Raw genomic sequence first — 14,448 nt, 5'->3', positions numbered from 1 at the left:
CAGCCAGGAGGTTAGCACTTCTATGACTGCCAAGCTAAACTTTCTGCTACAGCTCTGAGTGTTGCAGGAACACAGGCATTCCCTCAGGACTCTCTTCACCTGCTCCACGTCCAGCTTCTTACTGCTCAACGTCCTGGGGCCCTGCATAACACTGACTAGTTGTTAAATGTTGGCAGGATCACTCAAAGTCATGGATAGCAGCCGGTAGCTATCCATGCTGCTATTCCCAAAAATACACAGGCCAATAATGGATAGTTAATTACATTGTGTAAATGGTATTTATTCAGCTTTTTTTTGAGTCTTGTTGACTACTGCTTTACACTGCAGTTTTGCCATTCACTCACACATTCATACACGAACTGTATCTATGTGCCAGCACATCTTTCTATCACACATTTTTCATACCTATTCACACACTGCCGCACATCTGAGCTCTAATTTAGATGATGGAAAAATGTCAATCTGTTGTTATATGACTGTGATTCATTATTTTCTAAAGTTTTGTCTAATGGTAAATTAGCCACTAAATTGGCACACATTTAAAACTGAAGTAACTTTTAAATATAAAATGTCTATTACATTCAACCATTGTCTAATTAGTTCACATCGTGCCCTCAAAGTTCTGGCGACATTCTGGAACTGCACAGAGGAAGTGATTTGTAATATGTCAAGACAGATGGCAGCAATAGCAACATTGTGCTAGTAAAGCAAGATGGACTGACAACACAAAGAAGCACCCATGAAAAAGTATCAGAGGTGAATTCTGCTGCTCGAAAATCCTGGTCTTTCAGATGGTATAAATGCTTCTTGGCTCCACCTGCTCTGCTGTTCAATCAATCCATCAATCAATCAATCAATCAAATGTTATTTGTATCGCCCACAGTTTACAAAACACTTTGTCTCACGGGACTTCACAGGGTTGTAACATCCTCTGTCCCTTACGGTGGCCCTGAGGTGCAAAACACAAACGCAAATCTCAAAACACAAACGCAAATCAAAAAACACAAACGCAAATCAAAAACACGAAAACATTAACTCACAACGCAAACACAAATCACATAACGCAAACACAAAAGCAGAAAACCCCAAAACATTAACTCACAACGCAAACACAAAAGCAGAAAACACAAAAACATTAACTCACAACGCAAACACAAATGCAGAAAACACAAACACATTAACTCACAACACAAACACAAATCACACAACGCAAACACAAAAGCAGAAAAAACAAAAACATTAACTCACTTTAACTCACTTGGTAGAGCTGCCGTTCCATGTAGAAGTGCACACTACAGATAGCCCCAGATTCGAAACTTGCGTTGTGAGTTAATGTTTTCGTGTTTTCTGCTTTTGTGTTTGTGTTGTGTGATTTGTGTTTGCGTTGTGAGTTAATGTTTTTGTGTTTTCTGCTTTTGTTTTTGTGTTGTGTGATTTGTGTTTGCGTTGTGAGTTAATGTTTTTGTGTTTTCTGCTTTTGTGTTTGCGTTGTGAGTTAATGTTTTCGTGTTTTCTGCTTTTGTGTTTGTGTTGTGTGATTTGTGTTTGCGTTGTGAGTTAATGTTTTTGTGTTTTCTGCTTTTGTTTTTGTGTTGTGTGATTTGTGTTTGCGTTGTGAGTTAATGTTTTTGTGTTTTCTGCTTTTGTGTTTGCGTTGTGAGTTAATGTTTTTGTGTTTTCTGCTTTTGTGTTTGCGTTGTGTGATCTGTGTTTGCATTGTGAGTTAATGTTTTCGTGTTTTTGATTTGCGTTCCTGTTTTTTGATTTGCGTTGTGTTTTTTGATTTGCGTTTGTGTTTTTGATTTGTGTTGTGTTTTGTGATTTGCGTTTGTGTTTTGCACCTCAGGGCCACCGTAGTCCCTAGACCTTCGACCAGGGTAAGGAAGAACTACCAGGGAAAAAACCTTTATAACAGGGAAAAAGGGTAGAAACCTTAGGGAGAACCACAGGTGAGTGATCCACTCCCTGGACCGACAGACGTGCAGTAGATGCTCCCCAAAACATACAATACACAATTACAAAGAATAGACAGTGAGAGACAGGCAGGGGGTAGTTTGGGGAGGGGAATTAAATTTACCACCTTGGAGAATCGGTCAACCACGGTAAGGATGGTGGTGTTGTTGTCGGGGGGTGGGGGGACGAGGGATGGAGAGAGGGTTGAGGAGGGCCACCAAAAGTGTTTGAGGAACTGCAGGGTGCGTGCGGCTCCAAGATGGCAGGCGAGTTTAGAGGAATGTGCCCACTGCAGAACCTCAGGGTGAATGGGGTTTGCAACAAACAAGTAGTTGGGAGGACCGCCTCCTGGATCAGGTTCTGCTCGTTGGGCCATTCGGACCCTCTCCTCCACAGGCCATGAAGCAGCCCCCACTATGCAGGCAGGGGAAACGATGGGGTCAGGTTCCAGACAAGGTGGGTCAGTTGAAAATTGGTGGGACATTCCTGGATTTTACATTCCTGGAGCCAGGGCGGAAGGTGAGGAGAAGTTGAAATGGGCCAGGAAAGGTGCCCACCGAGCCTTCTGGGAGTTGAGATGTTTAGCGTTCTGTAGGTAGGAGAGGTTCTTATGATCGGTCCACATGATGAATGGTTGAGCTGCCCCCTCCAGCCAGTGCCTCCACTCCTGGAGAGCCAGAATGACGCTCCTGATTCCCTAAGTCGTAGTTCCTCTCGGCAGGAGAGAGGCGACGGCTGAAGAATGCGCAAGGGTGGAGTTTCTGATCGTTGGGGTCACGCTGGGCATCTAACTCCACAATGAATTTGAGGATGGATGAGACAGTATGGGAGCGGTTGTAAAAAGTTCTTTGAGTAGACCGAAAGCAGCTTCGGCCTCACGGGACCACAGGAATGTCTTCAGGGGGAGGTAAGTCTGGCTCGGCAACTCTACTGTAATTGCATATGAATCTTCTGTAGAAGTTGGCAAAGTCCAGAAAAACGTTGAAGCTGCTTGCGGCTGGAGGGAGTGGGCCAGTCCCTGACCACGCAGACCTTGGCGGGGTCGGGGGGAGAGCTTGCCTTGCTCGACGATGAAGCCTAGGAACAGAATAGACTGGGCGTGGAAAGAACACTTTTCAGCATTAACGATGGGAGTGTTGAATGCAGTCTTCCACTCGTCCCCCTCCCGAATCCGAACCAGGTGGTAGGCGTTACGGAGGCAGAGTTTGGAGAAAATCCGTGCTTTGCTGAGGGGGCTAAAAGCGGCAGCGAGCAGGGGCAGGGCGTAACAGTTCCTGACCGTTATTTCGTTCAGGCCCCTGTAGTCAATGCAGGGTCTGAGGGATCCGTCCTTCTTCTTGACGAAGAAAAAACCAGCACCGACCGGAGACGAGGAGGGACGGATGAGACCAGCGACCAGAGACTGGTTGATGTAGTACTCCATGCTTTGACGTTCAGTGCGAGAAAAATTGTAAGTCTCTTGGTAGGAATAGTGGCCCTAGGAAGCAGGTCAATGCCACAGTTGTAAGGGCGGTGAGGTGGCAGTGAGAGTGCGAGGTGTTTAGAGAAAACCTCCCGAGGTCATAGTACTCACTGGGGACTGCGGAGAGGTTGGGAGGCTCAGCAACAGTCTCAGGTGTTGAGACAGGACTTGCACAAGCAGAGCGAAGGCACCGGGAGTGGCAGTGGACGCTCCACCTGGTGAGTTGGCCTCTGGTCCAGTCAAACTGGGGGCTATGGAGGAGGAGATCAGGAAGAGCTGGAGGACCTCGTGATGGTTTCCAGACAGGATGAGGGTGATGGGTTCACCAGCACTCCTGCGTGTGGTGGTGAGCTCAGTCTTTTGGGCGAGTCGGGCATGAGGCGAGGAAATGATCTGGTTGCCCACAGTGGATGCACGAGCCAGTCTTCAGCCTGAGTTGTCTCTGTGTGGGGGTGAGGCGAGCCCAACCCAGCTGCATGGGCTCGGGATTGACACCGGAAGCCGCGGGGAGTGAGGGCGTGGGTAGATTATTAATGGCCCTAATGGCCATGGTGGGTGGAAACGGGGTACGGACGTGAGGTTCGTTTCTTCTCACGTTGTCTCTCCCGGTGTCTATTGTCTATACAGATAGCTAAATCGATGAGTGAATCGAGATTTGGGGATTCGTCACGAGTCGCCAGTTCGTCCTTTAACTCCTTGTTGAGGTTTCGGAAAAATAAAGCGCGTAACGCAGGATCATTCCAACCGCTCTCGGCTATCCCCCTCTGGAGAGTAAATTAATCAACTTAACCATCTTAGCACTGTCGGATGGGTACGTGGTAGGTTGTAAGTCAAAAACAAAAAACTAGCACATTTACCGACTTCTCCGGAGAATTGTTCCGGAATAGACACGTAAGCCTCACGTGCGGTGGAGACAGGAACAGAAACGGTGGACACTAAAGACCTAGTCGCGACGTTAGCTGAGGAAGTCATAGGTGGAATAATGTGGCGAGTTTCGCGGAAACCTCTTGAACGGAAGTGACTACTTCTGAGAGTAAGGTGTCGTGTCATCCTATCACTACGCCCTGTGCTGCTAGCGCTTGGTGAAGAGCGTCGCTGTTTGCTGGGTCTATGTTGGTCAGATCGTTATGTTATGCTTCTCTTAAGGAGAAGCGACTAGCTGTTAGGCTGGACCCGAAATGCAGACAGACATGAAGTGTATGATCAAAATAATATTTATTAAACCTTTAGCCAACTAAGGAGATGATAGCGAAACAGGAAATGAGTGAGGGAAGGCAAGGGGTAATGGCCGATGCAGCTGCGCCGGGGGAGGACAGGAGCTTCTAGGCAAGAGTCAATGTTCATGGAAGAGTTCCGTCTTGGAACAAACTCACTCGAGGACGGAGTTGAGCGGAGAGAATCCCAGGAGTAGAGGGAATCGCTGGCGAAGATCTGTGCCTCTCGTGGAGCATAAAATGAGGTGGCGAGGACGGAGTTGAGCGGAGGGAATCCCAGGAGTAGAGGGAATCGCTGGCGAAGATCCGTGCCTCTCATGGAGCAGGAGACGTGGTGACCTGGAGACAGAGCTGGGTAAGTATCCAGGAAGTCAAAGTTGAGCTAGAGAGAGACTAGACTTGTCACTTTACCGACTGGTGGGAAACATCTATCTGATGCTGCTGAACGGGCAGCTCCGGCTTAAGAGCGCTCCTGATTGCTCATCAGGGGCAGGTGGGGCGGAGCTGCGCAGGTGGAGTTGATCACCAGTGTCCTCAGGGAAAGTAGGTCAGCCACGCCTCCTGCAGAGAGGGGAGAGAGAGCACACAGAAGCAGCAGGGGAAAACGAACAATAATAAATAATAAAGGTGCGGTTGAGACTTGGATCGTGACACTAAATCTGATAAAAACAAATCTGCAAATTCACTTAGGAATTCAGAGTAGGGGTTGAGTGGGCGATGCAGAATAATTGTCTGTTATTTTGTTTGATGTTTGGGTCTAACAGACTTAGAGTAAGGTGCTCAAATGATTTATAAGCACCTGTGGGTCGGGGGGTGGGAGAAAGTGTACAGTTAAATATTGCTGCGACCCCTCCACCTCTGCCATTTCCTCTGGGGGTATGGGCATTAATGTAGGTGGGGGCGTTGCTTCATTTCTAGATATGTAATCGTTAACTTGAAGCAATGTTTCTGTTAAACAGAGTAAGTTAAAACCGTGTTCATGTATTAATTAATTTACGAATAATGTTTTGGAGCGGAGGGAACGAATATTTAATGAACCGCATTTTATCTTTCTGTTTGATTTTGGCTCTGAAACTGTCCTAGTGTTTATTTTAATGAGGTTGAGGTGTGTTGTATACACACAAACACACTCTCCATCATATCTGATAGTATTGCTTGACAGAGCCTGTTTCCAGATGAAGGATCTACAATATGTCCACAAGACCAAATAAAGGCAGAATAAAATCAGTCACAGCCACAATGACTAAAAGTTTCGGTTGCACCCGCTGTTGTGCTCATGCACACATACACATACTTCAGTTTCCCACTGTATTATTTATGATGAACATTAACCCAGGAGGAGAGTGAAAGTGTGCCTCCTCCACTGAAAGATTATCACATGATGAAAGTGATCATCAAAATCACTTGGCATCAAAAGCCAAAATGAAAAGACTATGTAAACATCCATCCATTCATTAGCTACCGCTTTATCCTCCACCAGAGGGGCACAGGGGTGCTGTGATTATGCTGTGACTCAGCTGACATTGGGCCATAGGCGGGGGCCACACCCTGGACAGTTCACCAGTCCATCACAGGGACACAATATAGAGACAAACAACCATTCACTCGCACTCTCACGCCTACACTCAATTTAGAATGACCAATTCACCTGCATGTTTTGGACTGTGGGAGGAAACCGGAGAACCCCACGCACACATAGGGAAAATAGGATACCCAACAGTTCACACAATGAGTAGACACTAGGCATCAGTGGAGAGAGAAAAAGTAAGACATTTCTGACAGAACCAAACCCAAAGATCAGGGTATCCGTGGGGTCTTAAAAAGTCTTAAATCCAATCATTTGAATTTAAGGCCTTAAAATGTCTTAAATTCTCCTAAAATCTCATAAAAGGTCTTGAATACAGTTTTGAAAGGTCTTAAAAATCTATCAACGTTACTTTTATTTAAACCATGCATACAAACTTTAGTCTCGCTTTGAAATGTTTCTATTTTTGAGGATGTGATAACTTAACTACAACACGGAACTAAAGTAGTCCACCTGTGCTGCCCGTTGAGAATTTATCAAGCACCACTAGCTAGCTGTGCGACGCGGTCTGTTTCAGCTTAGCATAGCAGTGGAGAAAACTTAATGAAAGCCCACAGCTAAGCCAAATTGCAAGTTCAACGATGTATGGCTCCAAATTTCCTTCATGTCTTTTGCACTTTTTTGCCAGTTTGGATTTGAAATGGGTCTTAAATTGTATTCATTATGGTCTTAAAAAAAGTCTTAAAAAGTCTTAAATGTGACTTGTTGAAAGCTGCAGAGACCCTGAAAGATGTGAAGCATCTGCCTTGGCCAGTTGGAGTGAAAGAAAAAAATGTTGGGCAGAGGAGAGGTGAGGGACAGAAAAGAGGGAAAAAGAACAGTAGCTCGTCTTCTCTGCCTCTTCTGTAAGTTTGCCCCTGTTGTCACTGCCACGCGAAGACGTTAGCACAAAACCCCTACATCCGACTTCAACTGGGTGAATGGTTGCTACCAGCCAGCCACGCTGTACTCTTCTGTCAGCTCAGAGTACTTGAGGTGCTGGAAATATTCCTCCCTCCGAAGGAACAGTGAGCTTGATGATGAGGACCCTCTTGGTAGGTATTGGTAACATCTGTAAGACCAGCTGCCTCCCCAAATCCACACTCAGAGCACTGTGAGCAGATACAGAGATGTTGTTGGATTGATGAACTGAACACATGGATGGTGTTGGTTGAAAGAATTGTTAGCCTGAACTCTCAGTTCTCCGAGAGCTTCCTCAGTACTTGGTTGTACCACCAACCGCAACCTTAGGGGTCCATTAAGGATCTATTCAGTTGGGTTTGAAAATATGACTCAATGACTATTAATATAAAAAACCCCAGCACAGATCCTCAACAGTTTACCTATTCAGTTGTGAGCATAATTGCACCTGCCTCCACTCCACTGTCTTTGTCTTGAAAATGAAACAAAAAAACAAACAAAAAACACATTTTATTTAAATCCAAGTGCCACACGGTTGGTGTAGTGGTTAGCGCGCTTGCCTTTGCAGCAAGAACACCCAGGTCTGAGCCCCTGTTGGAACAAGGGCCTTTCTGCATGGAGTCATGCAATATGGAGATTAGGTCAATTGACCATAGGTGTCAATGTGAGAGTGAATGGCTCTATCACTGATAGGGAAAGGACTGTCGTTAGACCAGCAGTATATCGAACTGCAACCAAAATGATGAAAATGTTGCTTCTCTACATATTTGTTAAAAAAGTGATAATGTTTGCTTCGTGTTTACTATTACATTCTGTCATCTGTGTGTGTGTGTGTGTGTGTGTGTGTGTGTGTGTGTGTGTGTGTGTGTGTGTGTGTGTGTGTGTGTGTGTGTGTGTGTGTGTGTGTGTGTGTGTGTGTGTGTGTGTGTGTGTGTGTGTGTGTGTGGAGCAGAGGACAGAACTCAAATATATACTCTTCAGGTGGGACCAAACAAAGCGAATGTACCTGTGAATGTGCACATTAGATAAGAGGTAAAACTGGGGGACACACAAAACTTTTCAAAAAAATGATCAAATCTACTGTAACACCACTTGCACACCCACATCCGTCTCTCATGCTCACTAGAAATGGAAGGAGAGGAAAGGAGTGGAAAGGAAAGGTCACACATCTTAACAGCTGACAGACTCGATGTGACACATCATTAAGAATGAATGAAAATGAAGTGGGAAAACAAGGTAAATCAGGTATCTCAGATAGCTTCCAGATGAGCAAACAGTACAGGGAGGAAGAATCCTTTTCCCAGGCATTATGATCTGTGCTCAAATCTAGAATACATTTTAGTAAGTGGTCAGGGTTTCTGGAGGCAAAGCCTGTGTTTACTCTGCTTTCAATATTACATCTTATTCCAAGGGTCTGTGAGAACACAGCAGAGCCTGGAAGCCAGGACACCCATGCATACATTAGTCCTTTATCAGTCCATAGTGTATATATTCTGGAAATTGTCTATTATGTACACTATACAATCTATTCCTTTGAACTCTATTTAACTTTTTTATATAGTCTTAGTGTTAATATCGTTTTATATTGTACTTTTTCTTGCATTGTTATTATTTATTATCCTTATCTTTACTGTCTTGCTGCTGTAACGCTGTAAATTTCCCCACTGTGGGACTGATAAAGGACTCTCTTATCTAAGTATGTAGCATGTTGTCAAATGACTTTTGGGTGAGGGAGCGCCGTGATGAAATGCCTTCACTGCTGACTTTAACTGATACATAAGTAATAAAAGTGCTTAGTATGCAAATCTTGAAAAGGGAATAAACTCTCATCACCAAAAATGTCACCAAGGGCCCAGCTGGGAAACTTGATGTGTCTACCATGATTATGATAGTCAAACATTATAAAATATGGCAGACAGAAGAACAACCTTACAGTTTGTCCACCATCCTCCACACTTTGAGCTGATGTCAAAGAACAGGACCTTCAATTCAATTTAATTTTATTTGTATAGCGCCAAACTATAACATACATTATCTCACTGTACAGGGAGCTAGTGTAGAGAAGCTAGCACTGGAGTGGTCTCTTTTTCTAGTTCCTGTCAGAACTGGTGCTGCAGCATTTTGAATTAACTGAAGGTTTTGAACAGACTTGTTGGAACATCCTGATAATAAGGCATTACGGTAATCTAGTCTAGATGTGACAAAGGCATGAACTAGTTTTTCAGCGTCCTTTCAGAACAGAATGTTTCTCATTTTCATAATGTTCCACAGGTGGAAGAAGGCTGTTCTGGTAATTAGTTTTATGTGTGAATCAAATGACATGTCCTGGTCAAAAATAACTCCAAGGTTCCTCACAGTGGAACTGGAGGCCATGGTGATGTCATCTAAAGTGACAATGTGGTCCTTGTGTAATATAACATTGCATAGTGGGAACATTTGAGTTTAGATGAATGACAGAGTGCGTTAGGATGAAACAACATTAGAGGAAAGAAAAAAGAAATGTTCTTTTTTCTTTCCTCTAATGTTGTTTCGTTGTTCATGTGGCTGTTGTGGTTGTTAGGTGAGCAGCACATGGCCTGAGCCAATGGCTCAAAAGAGAGCACAACAACAGTGGACCTAATGGACAAGGCTGTCTTGATTCTATTGAAGTTTTATTTAATCTGTATAGGTTAAATAATGAAAATAGGGGAGAGCTGTGCTGACCTGTGAGCAACACAGGCCATGGATGTTTGTATCATCATCAGTCATGTCGAGAAAGGCTGTACCAAGCCCACGGGCCTTCGTGGCATCCAAAGAGAGGACAGCAACTGGACGATTTTGGGTTTAGACAAAAGCTCACATAGATTGGTCCTGTTGCACATATATGTTAATTATGGAGGTCTACTTACATACATTAACTTGTTTTTTTCTTTTCTGGCGCTGTTTCCCAGCCGCGATATTTCAGACTCAACTCTCATCCCGGCTTCCCAACTCTCTTGTGATTGGCCAATACCCGGAAGTGACATATTCAGCACACCCGCTCTCAGAAGCGCAGCTCCCCCCTCTGGAACGGTGGATGCACTGCTCACTCATTATCAAAACATCCCCGCCGCAGTCCCTTTTATGAATTTGACCCGGAGTCAGACCGAGAGTCAGAAGACACTGTTGCTCGTGAAACACCTCCACAACGGACGTTATTCTTCTTCTGTGGTTCAATGTACACAACCGGATGTGCCCGGACTAGTGCCCGGAGCAAGAGGATCTGCTGTTCAGGAGAACCGGTGTTTACGTAACCAGACCTGGTTTTTTCAGAGATCTCGCTGAGCCTGAGATTACAATAAAACACAGTGTTCTCAGCAGTGGCTGAACTGTTTGTTTAGAACCTTCAGGGCTTCATAAACAAGGTAATGACGCAGATACACACTAAAAAACAGCGTTAATTGGAACTTCCGGTCTTGGTCAGCTTTAAAGTGTTAGTTTGGCTTTTACAAAGCCCATCAGATCACTGTGCACCAGTTTTGTCAAGTGGCCTGGCAGCTGCCTAACCAGAAGTTTAGTTTGTTCTTCTTTTTATCTTTGTTGTGTCAATCACAAATGATCATCACAACAAACAGCTGGGACTTGTCTGACAGCGGGCAATGGGTGGGACAAAAGTGAGTTTATCACTCAGTGATAGAAACAAAAACATCAGACTGAGACCTCTCAGGTCCTCTCCACTGTAAGGAAACGGTAACGGTGTGCTAGTATATAAAGTGACATTGAACGTACTGTGCATGAGTCAGTGAACTTATACACTGTGATTCAGTGGCTTCAACTGTCAGCCTCAGCAGATTCAAGAATAATGCCAAACTGTAGATCAGTTAAAAAATGCTTACAATTTCCAAAAAAGTGCATTCATCTCCAACATTTAGCAAGGACATTGCTAAGATCTCAATTTTTAACAGAGCACTGCTGAAATCCCAGAGATACTGAGCTGAAACAAATTTTGATGAATTAGTTCACTGAAAACTGTTTTTCCCCATCACTTATATCTGCATTCTATCTATTTTTAAAAAAGAAACAAAACAACAATAAAATGAAAGCCAAGTTCAGCATCTCTAGTAAGAGAGGTGAGATGGTTTGGTCACGTGCAGATGGATAGTGATTATATTGGATAAACGATGTTGACAGGGCAAAATGGAGGCAGATGATTCGCTATCACAACTAGGGATGCACCGATTGCCATTTTTGACCTGCTGATACCGATTTTAGCCGATTCCGATTAATTTTTTTTTTTTAAATTGCTCAAAAATGATACATGTGCACGTGTGTTGCGCGTGCATTTGACCGGCTTATTAAAATCGGAATATTTCTGACTGACCGGCCGGTCACCGATTGGGACCGATCACGTGAAAATCGGTGGGATTAATCGGTGCATCCCTAATCACAACCCCTTAAGGGAGAAGCAGAGCAGAAGAACATGAAGATCACTTGAAAAAGAGCCTCCCTCACTTAAAGACTGAATCATGTCCACAAAGGGCTAAGTAAACTGACAACCCAAAGGTTATTATGTCGAAAAAAACAATAAATACATTTATAACTTAACAATCATTTGGCCATTTTGTTTGGCCTCAAACTTGTTTGTGGCTTGAGCCAAAGGTTCCCTCAGGTGTCATCATTTGTCCACGGGTGTTGTCGTCTGTGTCCTCTCCCTCTGTGTTTGAGTAGTCGCTGTGGATGACAGGTGATGTTGTCTTCTGTAGCAGCGGTGCAGTTGGACCATGGATGTGTGTATAAAGGAAATGTGTAAACTGTGAAAGGACTGACATGCGACTCACTGAAATGCCTCTCAATGTGACAGCAGCTCTGTTTAAATACCAATTATGGTCAGAGGCCGAACACTGCCACCTGCATCCCTTGACATCTTTAAGAGATCCCAATAGGAATAGGAGAACATTAGATTAGGTTATGTCTACACTCTGACAGGGAGATGCTGTGGGTCACTCACTGAAGTTCTTTTCAGGCAGTCGTCTCTTCCAAGTCTATTTAAAATCCAGCAGTGAAGTCATGGCTCACCATCAAGAAACAGTGGAACTAAAATAACAAAACATGGGCATCAATGTGTGGTAACATTTCAACTTTATTATGAATAAATAATACATTTGTTGATGAGTAATGAAACATTTCCTCGTCTTTCTGTATCTTATCCACAACAATGTACAGCAAACAAGATCAGCAAAAAGCTTCCACTTCACTCCATTCATGTCCATTTTAAATCACACAAAGGCTGCGCAGCCTACACTCTTAAATAAATAAATAAATAAAAGTGCTAAGTAGAACCATATAAGGTTCTTCAGCGTGTCCTCATAGGAGAACCCTTTTTGAGGGTTCCACCAAGAACCCTTTAAAAACCTTATCCTTGTTCAGGAAAGGGGTTTTAAATGGTTCTCTGGCTCAAAATAGTTCTTAGTGGAACCGTTAGTGTTACCAAGAACCCTTGAAAACCCCTTTCTTCGGTAAAGAAGCAAATGGTTCCTGGTAGAACTTCAGCCCTTGTAGAAGGATTGTTTTGGAACCCTTATTTCTAAGAGTGTAGTTAACCCTTTGCTTTCTCTTTATTGGGCAGCAGCGGGGGCTGTGGTGGAGCTGTGGTGGGGCCGTGGTGGGGCTGTGGTGGAGCTGTGGTGGGGCCGTGGTGGAGCTGTGGTGGGGCTGTGATGGGGCCGTGGTGGGGCCGTGGTGGGGCTGTGGTGGAGCTGTGGTGGGGCCGTGGTGGAGCTGTGGTGGGGCCGTGGTGGGGCCGTGGTGGGGCTGTGGTGGAGCTGTGGTGGGGCCGTGGTGGGGCCGTGGTGGGGCCGTGGTGGGGCCGTGGTGGGGCCGTGGTGGGGCCGTGGTGGGGCCGTGGTGGGGCCGTGGTGGGGCCGTGGTGGGGCTGTGGTGGGGCCGTGGTGGAGCTGTGGTGGGGCCGTGATGGGGCCGTGGTGGGGCCGTGGTGGGGCTGTGGTGGGGCCGTGGTGGGGCCGGGGTGCTGCTGTGGTGGGGCCGTGATGGGGCCGTGGTGGGGCTGTGGGAGGGCTGTGGGAGGGCTGTGGTGGGGCCGTGGTGGGGCTGTGGGGGGGCTGTGGTGGGGCCGTAGTGGGGCTCTCACTGGGATCCTGGAGTGCGTCAGATTGTCTGAAAGCCTGTGTTTGGATAAGGCAGCACGCCCATTGTCTCTGATGCCCCAGCTGGGCCGAGGTATGCCTGCATGCATCCTGAAATAGAAAGACAGCTGAGGGCTGCCATGCATACAGGGCAGGGCTGGCAGGGTTGAGCAGGCCCTCTGACCCACACCACAACTTAGCACAATGAAAGATGGGGCATTGTCTGGAGCCACAGGCTAATAGCTGAGGTATCAAACCCCTGAAGGCTTGCTAAAAGACTGATTAAGTCTGTTGTGTGTTTTTACAGGGTGGAGTGAGCGTGGAAGAGTAACTGGGGCTTTAGAGTGTGTTTGTGCCTCGCGTCTGCCTGTCTCCACTCTAATGAACCAATGGCTAAGACCTGAGCCTGCACAGTTGCTGCAAGGTATTGTGGGCCGCACAGAGGGCGATTACAGAAATATCCACCAGCAATGAATGCTTTGATCCAAAATGAAACCCTGCTTCACTGCCCATTTTAAGGTTACAGCAATACAACCAGACAGTTGTGTTAATATTCGTTCTGTCAAACAAGCAGCAGACTTTATTTATGTCGCACATTTGAAGCCAGTCTAGTTAAAAACAACGTAGAAGTTAAATAATAGACAATAGACAACCAGGACTCAAAGTACCAATATACAAAATATGTATGGTTAATCATTCATCTTCTTCTTCTTATTATTATTATTATTATTATTATTATTATTATTATTATTATTATTATTATTATTATTATATAGTAAAAAGAGTAAATAAAAATCTAAAATGTAAAAATACAGTATATGGATGTTTTGACATATGCATGTATTCACACTTGTATTCATGACAACATATCCAATTATTCAATAGAAATGTTGTTATTATTATTATTATCATTATTATTATTATTATTATTATTATTAATAATAATAATAATAATAATAATAATAATGAGGTTGTAGTTGTGATATTTGACCACTCAACATGTTTTATTACATTCCTCTCATGACAGAATATTTTTCTTATGTTTTGATCATGTAGATATCTCATAACTAACTGTAGTGCAGTTTTGTTCCACAGAAAAGGGTGGTTTTCGCTGATGTCAGAGAAGAATCATCATTAAGTAAGATCACATTCAGGAGCTAGGGAATGGTCCAGTTCTCCCCGTCTGATAGGATTCCCGCTGCTCTTATCCAGGATATGTCCACATAGTATACG

The sequence above is a fragment of the Microchirus variegatus genome, assembly GCF_963457635.1.
Source record: "Microchirus variegatus genome assembly, chromosome: 19".
Classification (NCBI taxonomy): Eukaryota; Metazoa; Chordata; class Actinopteri; order Pleuronectiformes; family Soleidae; genus Microchirus; species Microchirus variegatus.
Note: the sequence above shows the minus strand (reverse complement) of the source record.